Source organism: Mustelus asterias, unplaced genomic scaffold (genome assembly GCF_964213995.1).
Source record: "Mustelus asterias unplaced genomic scaffold, sMusAst1.hap1.1 HAP1_SCAFFOLD_262, whole genome shotgun sequence".
Taxonomy (NCBI): Eukaryota; Metazoa; Chordata; class Chondrichthyes; order Carcharhiniformes; family Triakidae; genus Mustelus; species Mustelus asterias.
In genome coordinates, this window is record NW_027590228.1 from 402,690 (window position 1) to 416,548 (window position 13,859).

The window sequence follows — 13,859 nt, forward strand, 5'->3', positions numbered from 1 at the left end:
GTGATTTGGATGAGAATTTAGGAGCACGGTCAGCAGGTTTGCAGATGACACCAAGATTTGTGGCAGAGTGGCAGTGAAGAAGGTTATCTCGGATTGCAACGGGATCTTGATCAATTGGGCCAGTGGGCTGACGGATGACAAATGGAGTTTAATTTAGATAAAAGCGAGGTGATGCATTTTGGTAGATCAAACCAGGGCAGCACTTACTCAGTTGATGGTGGGGCATTGGGGAGAGTTATAGTACAAAGAGATCTGGAGGTACATGTTCATAGCTCTTTGAAAGTGGAGTCACAGGTGGACAGAGTGGTGAAGAAGGCATTCGGCATGCTTGGTTTCATTGGTCAGAACATTGAATACAGGAGTTGGGATGTCTTGTTGAAATTGCACAAGACATTGGGAAGGCCACACTTGGAATACTGTGTACAGTTCTGGTCACCCTATTATAGAAAGGATATTATTAAACTAGAAAGAGTGCAGAAAAGATTTACTAGGATGCTATCAGGACTTGATGGTGCGAGGTATAAGGAGAGGCTGGATAGACTAGGACTTTTTTCTCTGGAGCGTAGGAGGCTTAGGAGTGATCTTATGGTGGTCTATAAAATAATGAGGGGCATAGATCAGGTAGATAATCAATATCCTTTTCCAAAGGTCGGGGAGCCTAAAACTAGAGAGCATAGGTTTAAGGTGAGAGGGGAGAGATATAAAAGGGTCCAGAGGGGCAATTGTTTAACACAGAAGGTGGTGAGTGTCGAGAATAGATCACAAATCAAATTTATTTCACCTTGCAACTTCAGATTCAATTGATTCATATGGCCTGTCACGTCTGCAAAAAATGCCAATTTCCAAAGCCAGTCAGTGTTTGATAAAAGTGGTTCAGGTCAATTCTTCTCTGTGAGAAAGGAATCAATTTCCTCTCTGAGCTGAAAGAACCGTGATAGAACCTTTCCACAACTAAGCCATCGAACTGCTGTATAATAAGGCAAGTCACCGAACTCAGAATCAGTTTCTTTCAGAAAATCACGAAACTGGCAATGATTAAGCCCGTGAGATTGAATGAAATTCACTGTTGAAACAACAGGTTTCAGAATGCAAGACATATCTACATATTTTCCGCACAATGCTTGTTGATGGATAATGCAATGCAGAAACATGGGCTTTGAGAATCCACCAATCTCACACGCTTTTGTGATTTGTCCAACCAAACCTTTCTTCACCCCAGACATGTTCTTTCCTCCATCAATTGTCACGCATTGCAGTTTATTCCACTCCAGGTTATATTCTAACACAGTTTTTTGCAATTCTTTGAAGATGTCTTCTCCAGTTACTGTGCTGTGCATGCTATGCACTGATGCTAATTCTTGTGTCACATTAAATTCACTGTCGACGCCATGGATGAATACCAGGAGTTGTGATGTGTCACACACATCAGTCAATTCATTAAGTGCGAGAGAATACAACTGAAAATTTCTTGCTTTGTCTGCAATTTCATGCAATATATTGCTTCCTATATCCTCAATTCTACGAGCAACAGTATTTGGCACAAGACTGATGATTTTGAACAGATCTGCTTTTTCTGGGCATAACTCTTCCACTGCTTCCATTATACACGCATTGATGAGATCTTCATCGGTGAATGGCTTTCCTCTTTTAGCCAACACATAAGCTAGTTTGTAACTGGCCCTGATTAAAGCTTCATTTTCAGTTATCTTCTGCGTAAAAAAAGCTTGTTGGAAAAACAACCCGCGTTGCATTGATTCAAATTTTTTCGAACTCTGTGTTCCTGTGAATTGGGAATAACTTGGTTCATGTTTGGTCTCATAGTGCCGACGTACATTGTACTCCTTCAAAACTGCAACAGTTTTGTTGCAAATGACACACAAGGCTTTATCACCTGCTTGTACAAAGAAGTACTTTACACCCCATTCTTCATTAAACAGGCGGCACTCACTGTCCACTTTTCTTTTCTTTTTTCCTTCCATAACTGAATTGGTCTGAATTGCCGCCATCATTGTCACTGTTCTCGCTCATTTCAGACAGATGGAGCTTACGGATTGGATAAAGCAGCTGTCACTCAGTCAATGCAGAGCGGCAATTGGATAACAGACGTCTCAATTGCTGATTCGTTTAATGAACTGTCAGTCACAGGACGACAGCTCTGATTGGACAATAGGCCAGGAAAGAGGGCGGGGATTCCCATGGGTCCATCAGACACCGCGCGGAGCGGCAGCAAATGTCCGGCCTGTGGCTTCCGTCCCCGTGTCCGGATCCTGAGTCAGCGGCGGGGTTCTGGACACGGGAGTGTTTTCGGCAGCAGGAATCCCGTCCCGCCCCACTGGCTGCGGGCCAGATGTTAGCCCGCTGCGGGCCAGATGTGGCCCGCGGGCCGTAGTTTGGAGACCCCTGCGATAGCGGGAGTGCAGCGAAGGTTTACCAGGCTGATTCCTCGGGTGGCAGGTCTGTTATATGGGAAGAGAACGAATTGGTTGGGATTATGTTCACTGGAGTTTAGAAGAGAGAGAGGGGCTCTCCTGGAAACTATTGGGGCTGTCCAGAACTAGGGGCCATCATTTGAGGATAAGGAGTAAGGCTTTTAGAACTGAGGTGAGGGGAAATGTCTTCACCCAGAGAGTGGTGAATGTGTGGAATTCACTACCACAGAATGGAGTTGAGGCCAAAACATTGTCTGATTTCAAGAAGAAATTAGATATAGCTCTCGGGACTGAAGGGGTCAAGGGGTATAGGGGGAAGGGGGGAATTAGAATATTGAATTCAATGATCAACCTTGATCAAAATGAATGGCGGAGCTGGCTCGAAGGGCTGAATGGCCGATTCCTGCTTCTACTTTCTTTCTTTCTATGCTTCTATGTAAAAGGACTAGCTCAGGCCCCCGCAAGGACATTGGTCCCAGCTCTGTCTTGGTGCAGCCCGTCCAGTTTGTACCTTCCTCAGAACCAGGGCCTCAAGAATCTGAATCCCTTCCGTCTACACCATATCTCCAGTCATGTGTCTATTTAGTCTCGCCTCTTATTCCTGCTCTCGCTAGCGTGTGGAATTGGGAGTAATCCTGGATTGCTACATTTGAGGTCCTGCATTCTAATTTATCTCCTAACTTCCTGTACTCAGCTTGCAGGTCCTCATCCCTTAGTTTGTCATTGGTACCAATGTGCACCATGGCCATTGGCTGTTCACCTTCCCTGCCCAGAATGCCTTGCAGCCATTCCGTGACATCCTGGACCCTGCCACCAGGGAGACAACATACCATCCTTCATTCACGTTTGCGGCCACAGAAGCTTCTGTTTGTGCCCCTGAGTATTGAATCCCCTATCACTGTGGCCCTGCCATTTGTTTTCCTCCTGCTCTTCTGAGCAGTAGAGCCACTCACGGTGCCATAAACCTGGCTGCTGCTGCTTTCCCCTGAGAGACAATCCCCCCAACAGTATCCAAAGTGATATATCTGTTTGAGGGGGGGATGACCCCAGGGGACTCCGGCAATACCTTCCTGACTCTTTAACTGTTCCTGATAGTCACTCATTCCCTTTCTGCCGATGCAATCCTCACCTGCGTTGTGATCACCTCGCTAAACATGCTCTCCACGCCTTGTTCAGCATTGCGGATGCTCCACAGTGAGTTCATCTGCAGCTCCAGCTCCGAAATCTGGTTTGTGAGAAATAGGAGCAGGAGGAGGCCACTCAGCCCCTTGAGCCTTCTCCACCATTCAATAAGATCATGGTTGATCTGATTGTAACCTCCACCCCACATTCCCGCCTACCACAGATAACCTTTCACCCCCTTGTTAATCAGGAATTAATCCAGCTCTGCCTTAGAAATATTCACAAACTCTGCTTCCGCTGCCTTTTGAGGAAGAGTTCCAGAAACTCACCACCCTCTGAGAGAAAACATTTCTCCTCACCTCTGTCTTAATTGGGTGACCCCTTATTTTTAAACAGTGACCCCCAATTCTGGACTCCCACAAGAGAAAACCTCCTCTCCACATCCACCCTGTCAATACCCCTCAGGATCTCAAAGGTTTTGATCAAGTCGCCTCTTCTCAACTCCAGTGGACACAAGCCTTACCTCTCCAACCTTTCCTTCTTAGACAACCCGCCCATTCTGGGAATTCGCAAAGTAAACCTTCTCTGAACTGCTTCTAACACAGTTTGAATAAGGAGACCAATACTGTACACAATACTTCAGCTGTGGTCTCACTAATACCCTGTATAACTGAAGCACAACCTCCCTATTATTGTTCACCTCACAATAAGTGATGACATTCTATTAACTTTCCAGGACTGGTCTGTCAGGCAGCTTCCTGTCTCTTGATCAGAAGGAGATATTCGACACCGGGTGGATCATGAATATTTATCCAGGGCTCTGTGAGTATTTGTGTTGGGGACGCATTTCATCACCAGGATTCTGTACGCCTTCACAGAGTGACCTATTAAGGATAATGAGTCCCTGATGGGGTGACTGGATGTGGGGACTTGCTGGGTGACGGAAGAGGGGGCTGGATGAACCCTTTTCAGTTGGTGCATTGCTGAACCTCCCAGACCCAAAGTCGGACCCCACCCACCCACTCGCCCACCCCCGCCAGACACAAACGCGGACCTCTTCCGAATCTTTCCTCATAAGATAACCTGCCCATTCCAGGTATTGGTCTGGTAAATCTTCACTGAACTGCTTCCAACACATTGATACCTTTCCTTAAGTTAGGAGACCAGTGCTGTACCCAACACCCCTGCTGTTGGAGGAGGATGTAACCAGCAGCATAAATCGGTGTGTTCGGGCCTGATGGCATGCAAGGTCTCAAGGATGCGCAGACGTCCGAGCGGAGCCCTGTCTGGGTAAAATTTCACACTGGTTCCCAAGCCATGAATGCTTCCTCGTGGATTGGTGCCTCGTGGAAAAGCCCCTGAGTGCCCTTCGGCAGAACATGGAGTTGGGTTCTGCTGCACACCTTTCACGTCCTTACTTTCTCCCGTCATCCGGGTATGCCCCTCATTGCATCCAGTGGTGGAGATAACCAAGGGAGGGCTCTGTATGCGGGAGTCCTCCCCGCAACCACCGGGGACCTGACATAGAATGTGTTGCATGCAGCAGTCACACACAACAATCGGCTGCTTTAGCTCCCGGGATGATGTGTTTCTTGCTGCCTCATGGATTCCATGGACAGCACATATGCAAGTTCTCCTCAGCTGAAGCCCACCTGTTAGTTTTCTGAAAAACCTGTTTCTCATTTCTTTCTGCTCCACTTCAGCCCCACGCAACTGATCCTTGGGCACCCCATATGGAGGGGGGGGGGGGGTTCGGCCACGGGTGATGTGAGGGGGTCGTCTGACCTGAACAACCTGCCCCTCTACCACAGCTACATTTGCAGCTGGGTGTTCCTGGAGAAGGAGCACATGGTGTTTGCCAGCACCATTGAGCATTCCATAACCACTGGGCACCACCGGGATTGGGCTGCTTTATTCATCCCCTTTGTTACAACTTGATTTAATATTTAGTTTGTTTTTTGGTCGATGCACTGTCACATGAAGTGACTGCTCTTTTCATTTGTGTGCCAGTTTATTTGATTTGTTCTAATTGGTTGGTTGTTTAACTGAAAAGACTATATCTCTTTCCTTTTCCCCAGTCTCAATAAATAAACCCACAGCATGTTTACCCAATCTCTTCTGTGTGATCAGTGTCTTTATATCATTCAGGATGGCACAATGGCACAGTGGTTAGCACTGCTCCTTCTCAGCGGTGGGGAACTGGCTTCAATTCTGGCCTTGGGTGACTGTCTGTGTGGAGTTTGAATGTTCTCCCCGTGTCTGTGTGAGTTTCCTCTGGGTGCTGTGGTTTCCTCCCACACTCCAAACATGTGCAGGTCAGATGGATTAGCCATGGTAAAATGACCCTGAGTGTCCAAAGATGTGTCGGTTAGGCGGAGGGGCCATGGCAAACACACGGGACGATGGGGAAATGTTGAGGGGTGTTGGTCTGGGTTAGATGTGCTGTCACAGTGTTGGTGCAGATTCGATGGGGCAAATGGCCTCCTTCTATACTGTTGGGATTTCATATAATACGTGACATGAGCTTGTTATTATATTTTCTTGATCTTTATTAATTGAACAATTGATATCACTGGATATTTTATTGCACTCTTGAACTGCTCTCTGAACTTGGACTGAGACACCCCATAAATAAATGTGTTTGTGCAGGTACTTAAACTCAGCAGCATATATCCAATTCTTTCAAAGATGTGCCAAGAATTGTTATAAGATTTGGGATCTATGTCTGCAATCCGATAATATAAAAAAATGATGACATATGGTGACCACAGGAGTATGAAGCTGCTGGATATGGCGAAGAGTAAAATCACAGACTTTCTTCTGCTCTCCATCTCTGGGTCACTGTGTTTCTCTTCCTTGTGGTTACCCCTCAGTCCCTTACGCACTTGACTGGCCAGTAATATGTATCTGACTGTTAGAGCATTGAGGAGCAGAATCAAAATGAATGGGAGTAATGGTTTTAGTGCCTTATCAAGCCAGTCATAAACCACCCATATGGTCTCAGTATAATAGCTTGGCATTATATTACAAAACCAGGGTACATTGTCGATTATCACCCCAGGTTCCCGTGTGATGAAGATGGGGATGTTTTTTAAACAGAACACAATGCAGGTGATTGTTAGAATCACAGTTGAAGTTTTCACGGTGCAGTATTTGACTTTCAGTTTCTGGCAACAAATAAGGACAAATCGATCAATGGAGAAAGTGACGGTGAACCAGACTGAACAGTCGAAAGCCACGGAAAGCAGGAAACTGACAACAGTACACACAGGGGTGATTTGCAGGAAGGAGCCAACAAAATAATAATGGGTCATCTGAAACAATATGACATCAGTGATAATGACCAGTAGATCTGCTATTGCCATTCCCACCAGGTATCTTGTGGTGCAAGCGGAGAGCCCGCACTTTCCCAAGGACAAGATCACAATCGCCACCAAATTAACTGTACAAAAAAGAAGGGAAAATAGACAAAATTTCCAGGTCAGACATTCTCTGTTTTGAGACTTGACATGTTTCCAAAAACAAAACTGTACACCACCACGAACCAATGTTTTACGTTGGAACACCCCCACAGATAACATCAGCGTGGTTTGTGACAACTCATAGACTGAATTGAGGAGGGCAGCAAAGCATTCCCAGCAACCTATTTTCAGTTGTTCCCCCAGTGTGGAGGAGATATTGCTGACAAAGCAAAGCAGCAGAATTCATTGATAGAACTACCACAAAACTGAGAGCCCAAAGGAGTGCGTTTGGAATCGGGTGGGGAAGGAGGGAGGTAAATTATTGTGCTGGCTTGGGTAGGGTGAGGGTGGGAGGGGAAGGGATTGGGAGTGAAGGGATTTATTGAAGAGTGGACCAGATTTCAGGAGGGGCAGTGTCTTTGGAACACCGGAAGCGAAATGGAGATGAGAATCCATCGGGAGGGGACCTGCCGCTCAAAGTGATATGAAATGTTACTGAAGGATCCTTTAAATATTGGATCTGTGTTCTCTGGAGTTCAAGAGAATGAGAGGTGATCTCATTAAAAGGCAAAATATTCTGAGTTTACTCAACAGGGTAATGCAAAACGGATGTTTCCCCTGGCTGGGGATGAGAGGGAGTGGGGGTGAGAATGTGGGAACACGGCCTCAGAATAAGGGAAAGGTTATTCAGGATGTAAATAAGGAGGAATGTTTTCACTCAGATGTTGGTGAGTTTGGAATTCTCTGTCCCATAGGATGTGGAGGTTCCGTCACTGAGTTTGGGAGTGTTTGATGGTGAGAGTGTAGAGGGGAATTTAATCTGTATCTAACCCTGTGCTGTACCTGTCCTGGGAGCATTTGATGGGGAAAGTTTAGAGGGAGCTTTACTCCCTATCTAATCCAGTGCTGTACCTGTCCTGGGAATGTTTGATGGACACAGTGTCGAGGGAGCTTTACTCTGTATCTAACCCAATGCTGGACCTGTCCTGGGAGTTTTTGATGGGGGACAATGTAGAGGGAGCGTAACTCTGTATCTAACCCCATGCTGTTCGGATAGACTGCCATTTTGACCGTGCAAAAAGCCACTGATGCCTTGTTATTGCCCATCTAAGTGACATAGTTCCCACAAGAAACATGAATACACAGCACTCTCTTCCCCCTTTAAATCAGAGATCCCTGCAATGAAACTCTAATGTTTACAATCAAAATTCTCAATGTGAACAATTAGTAAACAATACAGTCAATAAGTTCGACGTTTCAGAGGATGTTGCTTTCTGGGTGGTAGGCGGTGAAACTCAAGTATTGGCTTTTCATGTTGACTGCAATCTTAGATGTTTTTGGTTTAGTTTGGACATCGTCCATTGTTGCCTCAACTGTCGTAGACATAGCGTTCGGAGGTTGACTCGGTGTTGAAATGTCCTCAACTGGTGTACAGTCTTCCACAGTTGTTCCTGGGAGTGTCAGGAAGGCTGGTAGGTCCAGATCTTCACTTGGCAAAGTTTGTTGTGGACTGTCGATTGATTCGGTCTCTGACAAAGTCATTCTGGTTGCTAACGATGGTCTGCATGTCTTCTCCACACTGCATCATCCTGAGTTTGTACAGTGTAGGAGGCCAGTCCAGTCTGTGCTAATATGATGGCAGCTATCCACTTCTCACTGGTGGTATCGTTCCTTGCCAAAGCATCTTGACCTTTATGATAAGCACAGTGGTGAGCCCTATTCTCATGTCGTATAACCTGACTTTGCAGTTTCTTCTCAATAATTTATCTTGTCTTGGACGGTTTAAGAAATCAAATGCTGTGTGTAATTGACGTTTTATCATGAGCAATGCTGGAGAACTTTGGGTTATCGAATGTGTTGTATTCCTGAACATCATCAGGAATTGGCTTAGTTTTTAGACAATGATCCTGGCTCACCAGTTAGTTTCAATGAATGTTTCATTGTCTGAACAAACTGCTCTGATGACCCATTAATTTCAGCATGATAAGGAGTGGACCGGATGTGTTAAGATCCCATTCTCCTTCAAATGGTGTATGAATTCTTGTGAAATGAACTGTGGGCCATTTTTAATGAACAAAAAACAAAGAAATTTACAGCACTGGAACAGACCCTTCGGCCCTCCAAGCCTGCACCAACCATGCTGCCCGACTGAACTAAAACCCCCGACCCTTTTGGGGACCATCTCTCTCTATTCCCATCGTATTCATGTATTTGTCAAGACGCCCCTTAAAAGTCACTACCGTATCCGCTTCCACTACCTCCCCCGGCAACGTGTTCCAGGCACCCATCACCCTCTGTGTAAAAAATCTGCAACCTTGCCCCTTGCTCCTTAAACCTGTGCCCCCTAGTAATTGACTCTTCCATCCTGGGAAAATGCTTCTGACTATCCACTTTGTCCATGCCTCTCATAATCTTGTAGACTTCTATCAGGTCCCCCTCAACCTCCGTCATTGCAACGAGAACAAAGCAAGTTTCTCCAACCTCTCCTCATAGCTAATACTCACATGTTTTTCACGGTAACTCCATCTTCCAAAAATCTCACTTTGTCTCTCTATTGTTCTCTCCGAGGATGTACTTTTCATCATGGTGTTTTGTCTTTATTTTGTCTTTTAAAAAGCATTTAGACAGTTACATGGGAAAGATGCGTGTCGAGGGACATGGGCCAAATGCAGGCAATTGGGATTAGTTTAGGGATTAAAAAAAGGGCGGCATGGACAAGTTGGGCCGAAGGGCCTGTTCCCATGCTTTAAACCTCTATGGTGTCTTCAAGTCTTTTCGAAAGCAGGTCAGCCACCATGAGAAAGTTTCATCCTTCAAATGGTCCAGCATATTCTATATGAACACTTTGCCATGGCCCTTCTGGCCATTCCCATGTGTGTAATGGCATCAGTGGTGGTAGTTTCTGACCTTTAACACAAGACAAACACACCCCGTCTTCTCCTCGATTTCACTCTGATGATTCTCATTGCTCAGAGGAAACAACCAGCCTGTACGGATGGTTCAAGTCTTCAGGTAAAATATGGCTTCAACTCTGGGATTTCTCCCAGGGTCTTGCCACAAAGCACCATGTCCCTAACCTCTGACAGCAGTGGATCATTTCTGCTATGCTTCTTAACTTGTCCTGCGGATACAGGAGTGTAATCTACTTGCTCGAAGGAGGAAATGTTTCCATCCAAATTGTTTATTGACGTTTCTTTGGGTAAGTGGGAGAGTCCATCAGTGTTCCCATGGAGATTTAATTGACGATATTTTATGGAATGCATGTGTGATGGTAGTGTATTGGCCATGGTAAATTGTCCCTTAGTATCTAAAGTAATGCAGGTTAGGTGGATTAGCCATGCAAAATGTACAAAGTTATGGAGATAGGGCAGAGGGGAGTGAGCATGGGTGAGATGCACTTTTGGGTAGTTGGTGCGGGATTGATGGGCCGAATGGCCTCTCTTTGCACTGTCGAGATTTGATGTTTCTATAGATAATAACTGGAGGGTCAAACTTTGATCAGCTGTGAAGTAGATTCATTCTTGTAATTCAGGTCAGAAACTCCAAAGTGTTTTGTGAAGTCTGCCTGGATCATAAGTTTTGCAATTTGTATTTGGCTAAAGTGAGCATAAGATGCTTCACTTCAGCTTTGATTCAACTGACCCATGAGGGAGCTTTTATCAATCAATGTTTACTTAACAATACAGTTAATATGTATAGAAAGAAAATTAACAATAACTTTTTTCAATTACAAACAAGAATAAAAACAACCTGGATATAGTATAACCCTTGATGAAAAAAAGGAAATGTTCCGATCAAACAAACTTCCCGATACAAAACCCTTGGCCCAGGTTTAGCACAGAAAATACAAGTGCTCACGTGATGCTGGAATTTAATTCTTTGGTTGAATGCTGAAGCTCTCTTGATGCACACACAGACAAACTTGGAATCAGATCAGCTTCCCAAAACACCAAGGAGAGGGAAAGACTCCAGGTGCGAACTAGCAACCCACCAACACCCCTTCTAAACTAAAACTGCAGCCAGCAGGCAAATTTAAAGTGAAACCTTGAACTCACTATGAAGATAAAAAACTGTTCAAAACACATGACCTGCCAACCAGTCTTGCCCCGAACAACACAGGGTTATAAATCCCAGAAAGTACCTGAGGACCAGGGTAAAAATAAACAAACTCCCATTTAAACCATTGAAGCAGTAATACAAGGATTTCTAGCCAGACAGCCCGGCAACAATGAAAAAACCCAAAGCTGTTGTCGCTGCAGCGATCATGATTTAAAAAAATTTTTTTTTAAAGTACATGGGCATCACATTCAACAACCAGGACAAGAGGCAGTCTGCATTTCAACAAATCGCAATAAGGCTGAACTCTCAACCAATCGATTCTCAGCACCATATCTGGGAGGGCAATCGAAGTGTTGACAGTCAGCATGTTAGAATGAGAATAGGTAATGTTACAGAATGATTTCTCAGCACTGTCTCACTGCCAGTGAATTGTTCTCATCTGTTTTCTCATTGCTGCAGTTCAATTGGACAAGGGGCATGATCAATGCTTCCCACTTCTCTACTCTGAACAACTGAACCAGCTCCCTCCACCTCCTTCTAACCAGCGATCACTGAAACGTTTCTTGTGTCCTCTGTGGTGAAGACAGAAGCAAAGGATCTGCTAACTGGCCTATTGAGTGACAAATACATCCCAGTGAAACATTGACACTGGGGTCAGGTGTCCCCGTTCCATGCACTGGCTCATTCTCAATACAATTCATCAGTGAAAGAGGAGGCTCAGGTATTCCTGTCTGGAAAGTGAACATTGGGACATTTAACCCTTATCACTGATTGTCCATATTGCCATGATGACTCAATGTTATCAGATACAGAGCAGAGGGCGGGGAATACACAGATTAATGCAACAGGAACTTGTTATCCTCACTTACCAGGGACACCAATAACAGCAATGATCATGTAATAGACTTTATCCACAATGGTAAATACCTCCAGCATCTTCACCCTGAAGTGTCTGCACTGCAGCCAAACACTTTGAGTTCAACTCCAAGTCTTTGCGTTTGTAGCCGTGTGATTTTATAATCCTGTGGGATCACCGCAGGGGACTGGGAAGTTGCGACATTCTGATTTAAGAAGAAAACAAATTGAGTAACTGAGTTACGACAACCAGGTTAATTCCCTCTTGTGATGGAGAGATACTTGCTGCTGAGATTAAATCAGAGAACTCCAGTGAAATTGCTGAAGCCTCTTAACTGTCTGATAATGGGACAAATCTCCTGATTCAGGGTGGCAGAAATGACCTGATCAACAACTCAAACCACCAGCAAGTCTCAAATCCTCAAACTAATGAGAGCACCTGTAACTACCCTCAAATACAGCACCTCAGACTGTTCACCCCCCCATTAATACAGTCACTCAAACTAATGCTAAACTCAATCTGATAGAGTACCTTAAATACAGCACCTCACACTATACACCCCCCAGATTAATATAGTTGCTCAAACTGATGCTAAACTCAATCTGATACAGCACCTCCATTAAACAAGGGATCTCAAATTCAATTCACTTTCAGACCCCTTTGGATATTTCCATTGATATTGGTTTCTGAAACTTTCTCCACACCTCATGTTAAACTCACCGACCCCCCGTTATGGGAAATCTCCTTACACCCTCTGTTCCCTGAACAAAAATATGAAATGTTCTACTCTCCAATCCTTGGGCATCTCTTTCATACCCATGGGAGATCATGCGTCCTCGGCCAGTTTTGACCCACACTTCCTTTAACCACACCAATTGAAGGACAATGGGGACGTGGCGACATATCCAATTAAAGCAGGGTCAGCCTATCCCAGTCCATCTGCCAGTTAATTTTAACCCCATCCAGGATCTTTCCCATCTCCACTTCCACCGACATCTTTACCGAACTCCTCTTCCTTATCAAGGCCAACTTATTAATGATTTGTGGTTTGGAATGGGCAGTCACATTGTAACTGCACCTACTCATGTAGTGCCCACTGGGTCTGGTGATCACAGGCCACAGCAAGGTTGCAGGTTCTATGTTCAAAGCCCATGTGGAACCCAGGAAAGGTTCTGCAAAGATGAGAGCTGTGGATGAACATCATGGCGATGTCAAGAGTATCGTCAAGGATATAAGTTGGTGTTCTGTCATTCTTTAATTTTCAAAAGAGGTTATCCATTGCAGCAGGGGGTATCCACACTGGTCAGTTTATTGACTGTGGCCAGAATGCTCAGTTGAACATTGGAAATGCCCTCTGTGTGGGTACTGTGCCAGTCAAGGTACAATTGTGTGTTACCTGTGAGTCACCATGGGAAACATGCACATTCTTTTTTTTGTTCATTAAAGGGAAGTGGGCATCACTGGTCCCTGCCTAATTGCCCCTAATGTCCAATTGCCACGAATGTCCCTCCATTTCGAGTCATCCACGCAGCAATGGAGGCCAGACCGGGTTAGGAAGCCCCCCATTCCCTCCCTGAAGGAGATTAGTGAACCTGATGGATTTTATTTTACAACATTACATCATTCCCTCATTTCAGATTTCACCATCTGGCATTGTGGGAATTGAACCCAGGTCACCCAGATCTTGCCCTCGGTCTCTGGATTACTGGTCACAATACCGTGATGCCACTGGTGATTATACTCAGAGTAATCGCCCATAATCCTGAGTCCAAGAAAACTCATCTCAAGTTGCCATCATGTTGTGAGGGAATGGTTTCCTCAGCGAGTATAGTTCTTGTTGGTGCTGTTGCTGGAGGTGGCAAACACATTCGGAAGATGGGTTGGGGTTACCACAGATACAAGGACAAGAGAAATAAAGTAACGTAAAGTAAA